This window comes from Amblyomma mixtum, chromosome 3 (genome assembly GCF_055824585.1).
Source record: "Amblyomma mixtum isolate Tamu chromosome 3, ASM5582458v1, whole genome shotgun sequence".
In the NCBI taxonomy this organism is placed as follows: Eukaryota; Metazoa; Arthropoda; class Arachnida; order Ixodida; family Ixodidae; genus Amblyomma; species Amblyomma mixtum.
In genome coordinates, this window is record NC_143014.1 from 415,263,870 (window position 1) to 415,280,655 (window position 16,786).

At 46.1% G+C, this 16,786-nt stretch overlaps 1 protein-coding gene and 1 long non-coding RNA gene across 6 annotated transcripts in view; one reads left to right on the top strand and one right to left on the bottom strand.

Moving 5' to 3' along the window:
- Positions 1-16,613, bottom strand: part of LOC149357731 (uncharacterized) — a 41,095-nt gene extending 24,482 nt beyond the window's left edge. For 4 of the 5 annotated variants that reach the window (XR_016291884.1, XR_016291883.1, XR_016291880.1 and 1 more), the window contains exons 1-3: positions 16,191-16,613; positions 6,208-6,323; positions 5,071-5,365 (exon numbers count right to left, since the gene is read on the bottom strand). This is a non-coding gene — a long non-coding RNA (uncharacterized LOC149357731). Of the gene's footprint in view, positions 1-5,048; positions 5,366-6,207; positions 6,324-16,190 lie in introns of all 5 variants that reach the window. The other variant, XR_016291882.1, reaches the window with a different exon arrangement.
- The window catches only part of LOC149357730 (uncharacterized), a 326,496-nt gene that overhangs the window by 38,337 nt on the left and 271,373 nt on the right, over positions 1-16,786 (top strand). The window lies entirely within an intron of this gene.

A 16,786-nucleotide genomic window follows, 5' to 3' on the forward strand; every position in this document is an offset into this window, starting at 1 on the left:
TTTATTCTAACATCGCAGGCCACATTCTGCATTCCTGCCCATAATTAATTTGCCCAGTAAACCCTGCGTGTGGAGTCGATGCAACTGAAATCACTTGATTTGTGCTCATTAGCATCATAACAGAAGGAGCAGTCAAGAGCTCAGTCACCTTGCTTTTTTTTGGCTGCATCATAGGCCAGTTAAAGTGGCACTTCCCTTGCATGCATACAGAGCAAGCATGATGCCAGACTGCGTAGCGACAAACACAGTTGCATGCTGTGTGCTCCACAACGTGGCCAAGGTGTACGCAAGCAGCATTGACAAGAACCGGGAAGTGCCAGACGAGGTGCCCTTCCTTCCATACCCACACCGTCGCGATGGATTTGCTGTACGCACTGTCTCGTGCAGCACCGTTTCTCCCACTGTAAGTACAAGCATGTGCAATACAATCATGGCAAAACTAGTCGCACGATTTAAACGTTTCCAGCGGCTGACGTCGAAGGCTACGTCCAGTGTGAGTGGCTCATTCGTTGACATTTTAAGGCGGAAGCCTTCAATGCCTCATCGTTGTAAGCAGGAGTTGTTGACAGAAATGTCACGCTTTGTAATTGGTCGAAATGGTCATGACGTCACAAGCGCGGATTTCAAATGCGGCAAATTTTACTTTGGCTAGAACCATGCAACCAATTAAAGGGATGGTATAGTGATGCTCCAAGTAAGTGGGACTGAGTTAGTCCCACTTATTTCAATTAACCGATTAACCTAATTAACCTTTCTAGTCAGACCAGAAAGATAAATAAAACCAGGTAGGAAATTTCTCGAGTTGCAGAATTGAACTAGGGTCTCCGGAATGCGAGACAAGCACGCTAACCACTCCGCCATGCCAGCACGATGGTTTGGAATGAACAAAGGCGCGTCTAGTGAATACGGAGTCTTCGTTCACTCCCATCTTCCTCCCTTCCCTTACGGTGAGGTTCAGGTGTCCACCGAGATATGCGAGACAGCTACATTTCCTTTCCTCAAAAACCAATTTAACGATGAGCAAGGCATAGAGCCAAACAGGCGATGGCGTTCTGTGGACTCCCTGGCAGTATTGCATGACGCTGTCGCGTTCCACTCTTAGAGGCGAAGCTTAACATCTTAACCACACATCAGTGACACAAGCAGCAACATCGCGCTTAAGGCTTCCGCTTCACCATACTTTAGGTCAACAAAGTGACCCCTCAATTTTTTCGTTTTGTGATGTGGCCTTCGTTTATTGACCTCTTGAAAGCCAAAGAGCGTGCAATGAAATATTTGCTTTGCAGTCATTTAACAACGTAGTCCATACACAACACGAAAACAGGCAACACACACTGTATTTAATCGATTCTAAGCACCCCCTTTTTTTCATGATCGCGATGCGCAAAGGGAGGGGGGGTGCTTAGATTCGAAAAATCTAAAATGACACCCCCCCCCCCACCCCCCCCCCTGGGCCCCTCTTTTTGCGGCGAAATCTCGATGATACGGGCGCGAGAAAAACATTTTATTTAGCAAACATTCAAAAGAAAAATAGCTTCAGACAGTGAACCCACCGCTTGTATCTGCTATTCGTCATTCTCACTGCCACTCGAGCCCGTCACACCGCTTGAGGAGCCACTCTCAGTATCCCACAGCAGGTCGTCTTCTGTTCCATCGAAGTTATTTCTACCTTTATGTCGATATGTCGGCCCTTGCGCGGTCCCGTTAACTTCTTGAGTGTCACGGCGTCTTTGAAAATCTTATCCCGCTGTTTCCTCCGCCTGAAGATGCACGCCCGGTCCACGCCGAATTCCGCAGCGGCACTGTGGTTGCCATTACCTTTGGCGAACTTGACCACAGTTCGCTTGAACTTCAAGCTGTAGGCAGCCCTCTTTGCACTCATCCCGACTTGCGTTAGGCACGTTAGGCGTTAGGGCTGTCAAGCAACTGACACTAGACAAAGCAACGCACGCCCTCAATGGCCGCAAAACCTGCCGAGCGCCGCCGATACCAGGCCCATGTGACAACAGGCTGACCGACCAGACACTACTCAAAAATAAATAAATAAATACTACTACTGACAGAGTTATCGCAGTCGCTTTCGGCGGTTTGTTGGTTAGTTTTTTTTTTTTTGCATTCCGTGCCACCATCTGTCTTGTAGTGTCGGAACGCAGCAACACAAAAAGTGCCGTGGACGCCACGTAGACCGCGCCACCTCGGGACTCCAACTACACAGGCTCGACGAAAGAGTGCGCAAGTGTGCTTGGCGGCCTTGGCAACACAATCTTCCTCGCAAAAAGGGGGTGCTTAGATTCGCATGCAAACTTTTTTTCAAAATTTTCTTACTAAAATAGGGGGGTGCTTAGAATCGCGAAAATACAGTATGTAACCAATGCTTATTTTAATCATAGATACTGAGGTTACACGAGTGCATAAATAGGTTTCCATTTGTTCTTTACAAGCCTTTGTCCATTTCAACCTCTTCCTTGAAGTCCTCCCATGTATTGGGTGCCTTTGGCACAACTGCCATGACCTGGAGGTCATTCGTGCACTCGTCAGTTGTCTGATTGCTGTTGCAGTCTGCGGTCAACAGGTCAGCTATCACTAGCTCTCAGCCTGTTTTATACATGACAGCTGGTGTATACAGCTGCATGTCTAGCAGCAGCCTTCGCAGTCTTGAAAGTGCTTTGCTTATTCTATTTTTGGCGATGCTTTCAATGAGTTTGTGGTTAGTCTGTATGGTCATTGGTCTCTCTCTCTCTCTCTCTCACACACACACACACACACACACACACACACACACGCGCGCACGCACGCACGCAGACTATATGATATATGACTATATGATAGCCAGTGCTCTTTTCAGTTTGGACTGCTGCTGGGTCTCAGTTATTGAGGCTGAGGCATAAGGGCTGGGCTCTCCTTGTAGCAGAACCACTTTGAAGCCTTACAACTGGCGTCGACTGAAAGTGTCATAGCCACACTGACGTTGTAGCATGCCAGTGTTTGTGCAGTTTTCAGGGCTTTCTTGATTCTTGTCAGTGCCTTGCTCTGCTCGTGTCCACAGGTACTCGACATCCTTGGTTATGAGTGTTCTTGCGTTGTGCTTTCTGCTGGGTTCGGCATTAATTTCTGGAGGTACTGGATCCTACCAAGTAGCCTCAGTAGTTAAGATTTGTTGCCTGGTTCTCTAAGCTGGTCAATAGCAGCTACTGTTTCGTGGTCAATCTTGAGCCCATCTGAAGTTATTTCATGCCCTAGAAACTTGGCACCTGGTCCGTGACCTTTTCTGTGTATTTTTGAAGTTGTAGACTGCTGCATACACAAGAATGTCATCCACCGAGCTGACAGTATTGGGAGTGCCTTCGAGGATTCTGGCAATAACTTGCTGAAACACCTTAGATGCTGTAGCAATTCCAAATGGCACTCTCATAAAGTAGTAGTACATAATTCATGGTGTACTGGACGCTAGGTACTGCTTCGTGTGATCCGACACCTTCAATTTGCCAGAATCCTTTCTTTAAGTCTAATAGGGTAAACCGCCTGGCCCCTTTGATGCGTGCAATGATTTCTTCCTGTGCCTTTAGTGAATAATTTCTTAGTACCACTTTGTTCACTTCTGGATCAATGCACATTCTTAGCTTACCTTGTTGTTTGACCACAACCATTTCACTGCTGAACGGTGTTGGCTCCTCAATTTTTTCAACGATTGCCTTTTGTTTCATGACTATAAGGTCTTTCTTGACTTCATCCATCAGAGCACAAGGGATCCTTCTTGTGTATTTGCTTACTAAACTTGTGCTAGGTTTTTTTTATGTCCCCATTGCATTAAAAACATCTGATGCATCGAATGCCTTGGAAGATTCCTTCGTACTTGCCTTGACTGCATGCAATCTCTTCAACAGATTAAGTAACTTGCAGGTATTCTGTCTTAGCGCTGGCGTGACATTAGCATCGACAACAAGAAATTTCGGCTTAGTTGGTTGACCGCTTACTTCAGAGCTTTCTCCGCCTTCACTGAACACTTCCACCTTATGGTTGCTGAATATTGAAATTCTTTTGACAGTGGATAAATATATATGAAGTCCCATTTCTTGCACTTTTTTTCAGTGGTAGTACATTTCACTGTGCACCTGTGTCCAGCTTCGCGGTGGCTGTGGCACATCAAGCATTGTGGGCTTCAACTTCATGTCCTATGCATTTTTTTTTTTTTTTTTACAGGATGTGGGTCTGCTGCAAGGCGCTGCCCAAGCCACTGTCTTAGCCAGCAGTGAGTTGCATGTGAGTTCGTTCATTAAAACAGACATTAAATTGCATTGTCACGATGCAAAAACTGAAAGCGACATTCATAATTGTTACCAAAAATGGATCCACAATTAACAGTGAACATGCTTGGAGAAAATGGATACAGAAAGGCACCATTAGTATGATGATTAAAATTTATTTACTCATGCAAACCCTAATTTCGGGGTCATAACTAAGACAAGAAATTAAAAGTGTGTTCTCATATAAATACAGTACAACAGAAAGAAATGTGTACACAAATTTCAGTACTCAATACGGGGTAAAAGATATGGCAGAATACTAAGAAATATTCACACATCAATGTGCAAGGTGGCATGATACACTATGGCACATTGTATACCAGTGTGTAGAACAACACCACTTCACTGCACTACTATGCTACACTGCTATTGATACTTCACACAACTATTTACACTATATTTACACATATTCACACATTCCCTCTTTTTTTGCTGTTGGTGTCGTGCTCTAGCGTTTTGAGCTCCAAAGGCCGGCACCTCCCCTCAAGGTCCAGCACCTTTTCCTCTGAGCACCCCACCTCTTTATGTGCGTACAGCAAATTCTTGGTACCAGCAGCTACATAACCAAGTTGATGTGCTAAGGCAGCATATTTGCCAAGTTTATCAGCAGCAGCTTGCGTCACCTTGGCTGTTGCTTCTGCTACTCAAGTTGCTGTAGCCAGATCGGCCTCAGCACCCCTTGGTCTCTTTTTCAAGGTGGCTGCCTTGAGTTCAATGTTTTGACGATTCAACTAGAAGACTTACTGCATTTATAGTGCGTGCTTACATGACCGTGACTGGTGCGAAGAGGCTGGCCGCTCCCTGTAGTCATGTGTGGACTGTGACAGCTGCTCCTTGCTTTTTGGCGACTCCAGCTGCCCCACGGGTGAATGTTCAGGCAGCAGCTGCACTGTTCTCGTATGTCACCACGTCAATGTCCTTCAACTTGAACAACACTTCGGCAGGGTTAGCCTCGCTACGATGCTCCAAGTACACATCAGTGGAGCTGCTCACTGGGAGGTTCACCTCTGAGGCCTGGTGAGCGACTCTTGTGTTGGCTCTAAAGCTTGTGTAGCATCACTCTGCAAAGGCATGCGGCACTGAAGAGTCACTTGTACCGAGTTAACAGCAGGCTGTGTCGTGCAAGATACCTCTGCAGTTGCACCCACAGCAGTGCTTTGATTGAGACTTGGCTGCTCGTGTGATCACATCCACGTTTCATGCTATTTCTACCCATTTCTGCGTGTAGACACTTTTTATTGCCATAAAACATTTGAAATGAGCATTTCAAAATGCCCTCAAAGGCATTGCAGACCGGCTCAAGTGCCATCTGATGCTGCATGTTGCATGAGCACAATGAAAGGCTGTGGCAGCAAAGTACAGCCATGTGCTACTTGCTTTGGCTTTATGCCCATCATTGTGTCTCGCGCTGCGCTTTTGTCAAGGGACACTGAAGAAAATTGATGTTCATCTTCAGTAATCCTTCAACTGCTGGACGATGACAAACATGGCACTAACGCTGAAAACTGAGCTTTTTTTTTGCATCTGATAAAGCAGTAAAAACAGTATCAGCAGGTGCTGCCACCACTGGTCCTTCTTGTAAGCATACTGCTGCGGCATGTCGAGACAGTTTGTAGACAGAGGTTCCCAAGCTTGAGCTGCACTGTCATTCACATAGAAGCAGTCATTACGAACTCATGTTTTTTTGTACTGACGTCACAAGTTTGCTTTCAGTGTCAAAGAGAGCGATGAATTTTTAATTTGATTTTTCTTGGCGATTACTGCAATTTTTACACAAAACAACCCACATACAGCTTCAAAAAGATGCAAAACCAATTTTTAGTAAGAAATGTTGCACACAGTTGTGCTCAGTATCCCTTTAAGTTGTACGATGACATAGTGCATAGATAAAACCTTTACTTACACTGTTAAATTGATGCAGGCAGGGATGTCTTCAGGCACCCATGGGGTTGTCCTCGCCAAGCCCTTTGTGGACAGCTTTCAGCACAGCATCCAGCTCATTTTCGTTGCGGCCAGCACCTATGTTCAGATATTTATGAAGTTCATGTGATTTTTTTTTCGACAGCAAATGTCATGTAGTCAAATTATGCATTACAAAACTAATCACAGAGCCATACAACTTTGAGATGGCACATCCCAGTAAGGGTGCTTTCGTGGCTGTACTGCTTGCAATAGATGCACTAGCAAAATATGAAGACCAGTTTATACACTGTTCACATAGGCAGCTGAGATACTGTTGCTGTATCAGGATGACCCTTGCTTTGCAGTTGTTTACATTGATGTGCAAGATCCTTCATCCATACTGACAACAATAAAGCACTTGCACATTTTTTGTGTTATGACGGCCTGTAAGCAGTTCTGCCTGCATACTTGTGCCGCTGCTTGCAAAATAATTTCACTTTATCCAAGCAGCACCTTCCACCTTTCCTAAACATGTTTTTGCTCTGTAGTATGTGCTCTTCACTGGTCCCCATTGTGTAGTATCAGCTGCAGAACAGAGTATCGCTGTGCCTGCTGTTTACAAGTCTCATTATGTATGTCTTGATTGGGCACTGTTTTGCTTCCATGAAATAGAACATTTTTTACTGATAGACAATCTTCCTGTTTTCATGTTGCATGGGTACAGTGTACAAAGCAAGTTTGCATTCAAACATGCTGGTCACATGCTTATATTAAACCACTACAAAGCCTACTCGTCGCACTCTTCTGATTTTGGGTGCCGTTGCATTGAAAAGCTGGGTACAGGAGCTTAAAGCATCACGCAGAGGGAGAAATAACAAGGATGCAGGAGAAACGAAAATACAGTATATACTCACATTATTCGTGCACCGCTAAATTATTACCATTTATAAAAAGTTTTACTAGCATATTTTACTCTCCCTGCTGTGCCAGACCATTACCAGCAAGCACGTGGGTGCGCCCAACAGGGGCTTGAAAGCATCAGTGCAGCTGCATCGTTGTCTGCAGCTGCAGAGCCGAGGGGACGAGCTGCGCGTCGTTTATCAGGCTCGCTCATGCTACCAATCGCTTTCCTAGCTGAAAAGTTGAGAAAGCGCATTGCAGCTACCTCTGGTGCACATCGTAATGTGAAACTACCCAATTTTTGCTGCTTGGTTTCCTGCCAGTCGGATGGGCAGCATGGGAAGGCACTATTCGATCACCTTGTGACTCCATTTGCCTCTTGCTGGCTTCGCAACTATATCGTTTGCACATTTACTGCTTGCACCTGTGCATGCACTGCCAAGCCATTCTGCAGAGAACTGCACAACATGGGGTGGGAGGGGGTACAAGTCTTATACTTCGAGTCAATTTTTTTTTTTTGGACAGCAAGGAAGGCAAGTTGAGGGAGTGGATGTTTAGGCGGCAGTATACAGTATATAGAGTGCGTTGTGACCTTTCTATACTTTTACAGGATGTGTTCGTAGAATATCCGTGCAATTTCTGCACCTATTTTTTCTTGCCTTAATTTTAAAAAAAAGGTGCGCAACTTACACCAGTAACTACGTTAATTGATGTAGTAATTGAGCTGAGTACATTATGTATACAAAAGGAGAGTGCACGTTACTTATGTGTTTTATGAACAGAAAAAAAAAAGAATTTCAATGAAAACTTGTGGAAATTCCCTCTGACCAGTGAAGCAGGCTAGAAAGCATGAAAACATGTGGTGTCTGCTTTCTAAAGCCTGCATTCGATAATTCAATCGGAAAGAAGCACACACGCCGAGAACATTGTCAGCTCCTAGTATGTGGACAATGCAGAATTTACACATTATGTTTGGCGCACTTTGTCCTCGGAACAATTACCGGGCCTTAAAAAGTATGAGCACACAGTTGTAAGACGCCGCCAAATGATTTAAAATGCCCTTCACACGCTAGGCCAGACTCCGAAAACATCGGCCGAGTTAAACTTTCTTTGTTCAACTCAGAGCCCGTGATCTAAACACTGCCCACAAACACAAAGTTTACGCTCATGTATCTCATAGATAAAAATGACGAGTGGATGACATGCCATGCTGCCTAATGCGGGAAACTGCAGGATGGCATGTGGCATCTTTCCACGCTGGTGAAGTAGCGACAGAAACACAGCAAAATTCTGACACTCCTTTCCTGAGTAACTGAACGCTACAACTTCCATCAGCGTTGCGCAATCCAGCTGTCGCTGAATTTTCTATATACGCAACAGTAAACGTGCGATGGTTTTTTTGCTGCTCTGACTGCACCTTTTGCTGCATCGCTTGTCTGTACTAACTCTGTGCTGCGTCGTCTACACGCATCTGGCACTTCAAGTACCCACAGTGCCAATTAACCGGTTCATAGAAACAATATTCACCAGTTTCACGCTCCTGTTGCCGTGCTTGCTGCAGCGTCAACTTGAGTTGGTGTTTCAAGTTTTGCCATTACTTTCTTCAATCTTTTTCTTGTGCTACAGATATGCCGTGAATTTAAAATTTTGACAATTTTGGCCCACACCTCTGATCGTTCCTTTTTGGTGAAGATCAAATTGAATGATGAAAATATAGCTCTCTGCACTCTCGAATCAAATTTATCAGGTCTAATTTTTCACCTTCGCCCCTTTTGCCCACTTACGCGCTGGTGGACAGGGTAAAAGGCGATGGCAGTATGAACAACGAATACGAATGCACGAGCTGACGGCGTGCTGCGTTCCCTGTTCATGCACGAAGATTCCCCAGCCTAGGTACACAGTGTCCCCATCCTAGTGTTGGTTCTGGCTACCAAACAAGTCTAATCTTGTATGCTGTCTACGATAAGACTGGAAAGTCAAGTCCATACTTATTTTACACCACAGACTATTTCAGAGTCGAAATAAGATTAGTTGAATTAGATTAGACTATGCCTAGACTTCTCTTTGCAACTTTTAGGCTACCTCCATTGTTTATAGCATGCTCAATTCTCTCCATAATAAACTTCCTCATTTCAGCTACCTTGTGCTTATTTGTCAGCTCTGCCAGTTCTAATGCTCTGGCGTTTCTTAGATCTTTCGTCTCCTGAGATAGCTTCCAGGTATCATGTCGAACCATCCGACCGCCTACTTCTGCGCACTTCGCAATATGTGACATTATCATTCATTCTTAGAACATTTAGATCGTCTCCTTCAGTTAAAGCCGAATATCTGTTCTGCATTGATATCTTTAATTCCCCTATTTTCCCTCTTCCTGCTAACTTCTTACTGGGCCTCCGCTTCTTTAGTTTCTTCTGTTCACTCTTCAAGCCTAAGCTAATTATACTCCGTTTCATACATAGCAGTCAACGCAGCCAAGGCTGCGGCACCTGTTCTCGCTCCTCGTCCGCATCGTAATGTAGTGCGTCAACAGTAAAAATCGCAATGAACTCAAAATTAAAGTAAATGTTGGTTGATATTGCAGTATAATGATAACGGTGTTTTATTTTGCAAAAAGATTGCTTTTTATTTTATGTTCTACAAAACAGAGTGCCTTAGTTTTTTGGGTTTTTTTCCAGTCCCTCCTGTATCAGGTTTTCGCAGCTACCGGCCGGTCAAGTCATCTGCTTCAGTGGTTCACCTGAAGCCTTTCCTTCCTCCGAGACCTGGTGCACTGTTCTCTTTTCTGTAAAAATCACCGACCGTACAACCGCTGTAGGCCACTCACATGATACGCGTAGCAAATGTTATATATACCATTCCATAACCTACAGCACCAGTTTCTACACCCTTGTGAGTTGTGGCAGCAGTGAAAAACAACGATAGTAGATTACGATCGAGCAAATGGACAACTTTAGTTACAAAGATGATATTTACAAAGATTAAAAACACGAGAGCGGATGTCAACAATTAAATGCCAGCCACAACGTTCACTCACGCTGCGCTTACATCTCATTGGTGTGTAAGAAGCCCGAATTTTTACTCGTTTATATTGTTACCGCGAGAGGACGATGACGAGCTACTGTGTGGAGAATGAACAGCGAGCTTCGTCAACCTCTTTGTGCGCCCTATTCAGGAGCCATGGAACCTCGTCGTCGGCTTCTCACAATAACAATGTCAACTGCAGCGGCAAGTGCGCTAATATACGACACCATTTGTTGTGTTCGATGACCTGCGCAGCGGAATCTCTGCTCACGGCCCAAATACACAGCTTTCAACAATCCTCATCTCACCGCACTAGCTCACACATGTAACACACCGAATCCGACATCTAATACAAAACATTACTACGAACGGAAGCACTTCAAAGAATTTTCCTTGTGACAACAGCTCAAAAGTTGAGACTTTGTGAATCAGACGCCGCTCACTTTAGAGCCGCCGAGTACGCCGATCAATGCCGGGTTGCCGCTAGCTGAGGCCGCTCGGAATAATTGACGCCGCACTGAATTCTATCAACACAATTAATGATTCATTGTGTAACGCATGCAAAAGAGTCGCTGAACGCCCGAGAACAGCACTTCGCAATCACGTCCATCGCCAATACACTACACTGGTTTTTCCCTTCAAAACAAGTAAGCAGCGCAAGTAAGTTTTTCAAAGTAGACATTAGAGTTTGACAGTTTCGACTTTCTACCTAATGGTAATTATAAGGAAAATAAAAAAGAAATGAAAAATTACCGACGATTACGTTACTTCCTAATGCGAAATTTGAGTGCAGCAAATAAGCTGTTTCACCTTTTCGATAGTGAGTCAACTCCAGCTGCGGAGTTGGTTTCAGGGACAACGCCGCCGATGCCGACACAAACAATATGATACCCTCGCTTCCGCAGCGCTAAGAACCAGGTCTAGCCGTGGGAAGGTGGTCACGTATTCGTCGACGTGCCGGGGCCTACGTGAAATAACCGGCGCGTCGGCAACTGAAGAGCACCCTATCCGCCACACAAGAACAGGGGGGGGGGGACCCTTTCCTCCTCTTTCTGCATGGCGGCGACGGTGTTCTATGCAGTCACGTTATCTTGAATCTCTAGCGGCGTCAGCGGCATCCAGCGGTATCAGTCGGTCGCTGCTAGCGCTGGGGGGATGAAAGGGGGGCGGAGCTGGTTACGAGGCCGACGACAACGCCGACGACGACGCGAAACCCAGGAACGGACGCCAAAGAGCTGCGCTCTAAAAAAAAACAGCCAAGCCGGGAGTCAAACCTAGGCCCTTTGTAAAATGAACACACAGGCGCGCGCTTCGTACCACTCAGCCACGACGCGAGGCGGACGGATACATTTTGCTTGTTTTTTGCAGCGGACTACTTTCGTACCTTTGGCAGCGTTGAGAGCTGTGTATGAAACGGAGTATAGTGACCTTACCGTTTTGTGGTGACTACAACGGACCTTTCCGAGGGCCTCCCCATCCTGTACGATGCCAGTATGAGTGCATAGTATGAAGTCTATTTCATTTTTACACTGACCAATGGGGCTCTTCCACGCCCACTTCCTGTTCTCTCATTTGCGGAAAAAGGTATTCACGATCCGTAAATTACTTCGCCCTGCGAACTCTACCAATTACTCCCCCATGGTATAACTACAGCCTATGCCTAGTCGCCTACCACCTGGTTTCCCGCCTGCTTCTTGCCTACCTTTGCATTTAGGTCAAACATCAGTACAGTGTATTGTGATGTTACTTTGTTCCTTGCACAAATGTATAAGACTCGTAGTATTTGTTTTCTGCATAACCTTACAGAAATATTTTTTTCCTCCCTCCTACAGTCATTTCCACCGCACTATTGCATAACTCATCCTGTAACACTGTTACAAAAATTTCTGCTTGAACAGCGAAATCACCTTTATGTGCATCACTAATAATGCTTAAGCCCAGATATACTATTCTTTCATGCTTCAACACATTTTTTGTTTCCATACTTACGGAAACAACTCATCCCAGCTGATTTCACTAGGGTCCCTAGAAATACTTGCTAGTCTGCCGTCCGCGCGGAGCTCCCCACGAAACCAGTTGGCTGCGCCTCGGATGAACGCGCAGGGGGCGTTGCGCGCATTCGGAACACTGTGCCTGCACCGGCCACCGCGCTGTGCCTGCCGTGGCTACGGAAGTGTTGCGCGCTGCTTCTTGGTGGCGAGCCCGGAATGCTGTTTTCTTTTTTCTGCAGTAATGGTGTTTGGTGGCAAACCGGAGCCAAGACAGGCTTGAAAGCCTATTTAGCATCTGACCCCAGCTCCTGTGTGACAGGAAAAAGCCACGAGATGTTAATTTATTATATCTCGGGCTACATAGCAAGAAAAGCAGTGAAAAAAGCCAGTGTGTAGACTGTGTCAGCCTTGACGACTGAAAAAGCAGCGTCTACAGCAAATGATCAAGCTGCAGCTTTCACTGCAAACTTTCATAATGGTGCCTTGCTGTATCCCTCTGGCCCCTTGAAGAAAATTTATCACCGTCCTTGAAGACAGCTTCATCACGCTTATTTTAGCCTTAATAAGTTGCACGATAAGAGCATTAATTGTTGACTTCGCTGATTTTTTAACATATGTACAGAGGGCAAAACGCTTGTCTAGAACACGTTCTTGGTATGTTTCCGGTTGAACACGCGATATCTAGTGATTACATTTGGTTAAAAATGGTCTGGATGTAAGCATGGGCAGTCATAAACTCATCGTCATTTTTTGCCTTCCTCATCGTAGCGGCTTTGGGAGCTCCGAAACGCACAGCTGGGTCGTTCTAGACATGTGTTTTGCCTTCTGTACGTTTTCCGTCTTTAGCCAGCGTGAAACATGGACGTGAAATGGCTAATGACATAATCAAATTCTAAATTCTGGTTCACCTGCGCTTCACGAAGTCAATCAATGTTCAAAGGGCTACCAAGAAGGAGCAGCTGAAGCTTTTAAAGGGAGACTGAAGCACTTTTTCTGAAAATCGGACTGGCAGCGGCATCCTATAGTTTTTCAAGCTGTATACTGGAATATCGCATCCAAATAAGGCAAAAACAAGCGCGAATTGCCATTTTTAGCCGAAATATGCGGCCTGTGCCGCGGGGCACGCCGCGCGGCGCGCCGCCGCCCGTGATTGGTCAAGAGAGGTCGTGACGTCACTTTGAGGACTGGAGAAGCTGCCGATGCGGAGCCGGCGCTGCGTTGAGGGCAGATCGCAGCTTTCCGTGTCGTTGTAAAAGCAAATACGGCGAGTATTTTTTTTTACTGACCACCGAAGAAAAGGATACTACAGTTTGCTCATTCCACGTATCGCCTGAAACCAAAAAAGACACAAGCAAAAAATTCTATGCCTAGCACAAGCATACGCCAGCGTCAAAGACGCGATGCAGACCATGCATAAAAGGTGCCAGCACAACCTCGGCTCGTATTCTCGGAAAGGAAGGGGTGCGAACAATGCTCAAGTCAATTACCACCACCGGACGCCTCCTGGCTTGCCCGGAAGAGCGTCATCCTAAAGAAAAGGCCCAAAGCACTGTGTGCAAAAAATCCTGTTCTCAGTACCCGGCGTTGCAGGTTGGGGCAAGAAAGTATTTCAAGGAAACGATGAAGGAGCACAAAGTTGGCGTCAAAATTAGCGAAGCGCAGTGGCCAAGCACTGCGAGGCATGTGACCACAAGATAGTGACGCAATCATGGTGTGCTGGAAACCAAGCCAAATACGCGCACAAATACGCTTCACTCCTGGCGCGTTCAGCAGATGCCAGAAAATATTAATCGCTGCCTCGGAAACGTTCGCCCTTCCTAGATTTGCAGTTTAGGTTCAGTGAAGTAGTTGCCAACTATATGTGTGTTTAAAAGCCAAGCTAGCTGCAACTCGCCCGCTGCCACAACTTGATGAAGAAACCGAGTAAGGTTGCGGCGTTTTTTTGCAAAAACTCGGTTGGCATTCATTTCTCTCATAAATTTGCATCCGAAATCAACGTCGAACGCTTTCATTTTAATTGCTTAGCTAGGATTAAACGAGATGCCGCATATGAAGAGCTTCGATGCTTGCTTGCTTTGCTTTATTGTGCTTTGCTCTGCTTGCTTGCTTACTTGCTTGGACACGTCGAACCGAGTATAAAATCACTAACCGAGCCTTGCTGAGCACGTCTCAGGTGGTCTGGCCGCACCTAAGCTGAGGAGAGCGACACATGCTTAAGCCTCATAAGGTTTCTTCAGGGGCTAAGTGAGCATGTTTCTACTTTTAAATGAGGCGCTTCTTCGGAATGGTGACACGCCTCTTATGCGCGAGGAAATCAATGGAACTGTGTCATGGTTCAGCCGCGGCTTTTCGACAGAAATCTCCAGAGATCACACTAGGACAAGCTCTGCCTGTAGCCGCTCTTACGAAAGTGTTTCGAGCAGAGTAAGCTTGCTTTAGTCGGCTTGAATTCTTCGTCACAGAAGCGAGCGGTTGCGCTGCGAGCTTGTGATCTTGCGGAAAACAGTGGAAGACGACACAGTCGCGGCCGTAGTTGTTCGTGGACACGAACGCAGAGTAGTGCCTGTTGAATCCGATTCTCAAGGTCAGCTGACACGCTTTGTACGTCACAACGCACGCAGTACGAGGAACAACGCATGCAGCACGAGAAACAACGCGCGCTGAAAGCGCGCTCGGGTGCGCCGAAGCATCCCCGGCTCCTCAACATGACGTCACGCTGGCCGACATGGACGAGGTTTCCCTCTCCGCTGTTCCCCTCTCCTGCGCTCGCGCGGGGCGCGGGAAATTTAAACATCGCATTTTTAATTGGTGATTGCGCCACTGTTTTAGCCAAAATCGAAAAAATAATTTCACAGACGTGATCAGCAATGACAGTACTTCAAAACCCTAGAAGGTTAGCTGATTCGAAAACCGCCTCAGTATCCCTTTAAAGATGAGATGATGCCAGTAGGTAGTGCAAACAAAAATGTGATCAGCCTGCACTGAGTGCAAAATTGATGGAAATAAATGTGTAACAAAAGTTTTTATTTGGTGTCATACGTGAGTGATTCTTAGGTATATCTTCCCTGACAGTACGTCTGATCTACATTGCATGCACTAATAATGCTATTTTACCAAGCAGGGAATTCAAAGACACTACTTAGAATGCATGCTTGTGTTCATTTCTTAGGTAACTCGGTTGCCTAAGCACTAAGGAATGCATGCCCGCAGTTCGCCTGAAGCACGTTGCGATTTACAGGGCTCGAGTTTTCATCTTGCATGCTTTAATTGTGCCTGCATCTAGAAGTTTCCAGTGTTCAGTCTGTGTTCTAACTTCAAAGACCGTACAAGTTGAGATCAGATTACTGCTGTCAACAGCGCTCTGTTGCAAACACACAGCCGTGGGGTTTAGAATCCTAGGGTAATGTCTTGATGCAAGGTATTTTTATTTATTAAATTCCTCAGAAGACGGTATGACGATACGGCACGGTAGCAGTATTCAGAGAGGAGAATAGGGTATAAAAATGAGCGGGTTTGTTTCGCCTTCGACTAATGAGTAACGCGCACAAAATTCGTTCGCAAAAAAAAAAAAAAAATCATTGGCGTCGCTGCGTCGTTAACTGAAGTGTGCATTGAAATACCACTACTAATCTAAAATTATAGAAAGAAAGTGCGCAATCGCAAGCTCAAAGTATCTGATAACGCGCTCGTTTCGCGGGACGAAACGCAGACGCCGTGGCCGGCACGGCACACCGGCACACCGCTGCGATCATCCAGCAGCAGCCCCCGCCGCAGCCGGCGGACGCCAGACTAGCAAGTATTTCTAGGGACCCTAATTTCACCTATACTTCCTTTCACATTCATCGACTTCAAAAATCAAGAAATGAACAAACGCACCATCATGCTAACCTTTGTTTTCTGAATCTGGCGCGGTGTGCCAAAACTGAAACACAGTAAGGTGCAAAACGCAATGCGAAATGCCGAATAGAAATTTCGGGTTCGCAGGATGCGTCTTGCACATACTCCTTTGCGTGCAAAGGAAATTAGAATGACGCTACAGAAACTGCCACCGCTAAGTTTTCGTTTCCCTTACCTCAATGATGCTCGAGGCGTTGTCGCATTGTACCTTTATCGGCAGATGTATACGCTATTTTGCTGACACCGCTGCCATCGGATAGAGCGCTAGTGCACAAGGATGTCCCGCCGAAAAGCCCGACACGTTCCTCGGCAGCGCGAGCACCTGCCGTGCCGTGCGCTCACCGCACACGCAAAGGAGGTCAGTTAAGCGACGTTCACCGTTGGCGATCGCGCCATACAGCTCGACAGTTCGGTACGGCCTCTCGCCACAATACATCCTTGCACAGCCACGTCAGGTGACTGAATAGACGACCTGTCTCATCGTGGTGCTCTCGAAAGTCGCTCACCTCTCGCAGTTCGCGGTAACAAAAGACAGACACATGCGACGACTTGCGAAAAGCCGAACACCGGCGGCGCCGCCATTATCGCGCTGCATGAACCCCACGGATTGATGATTTCTGCTTAGAGAAAGATAGTTTTTCTCCCTGCTACCCATCGGCGAGCGAAGGGATTGCAGCGGGATAGTAGTTAGCGCCCCTATGCGGCTAATTCCTAATATAGTGATCATCACTGCTGCTGCTGCCAAGCATGGAGGAAGGAAAACTCTCTTCT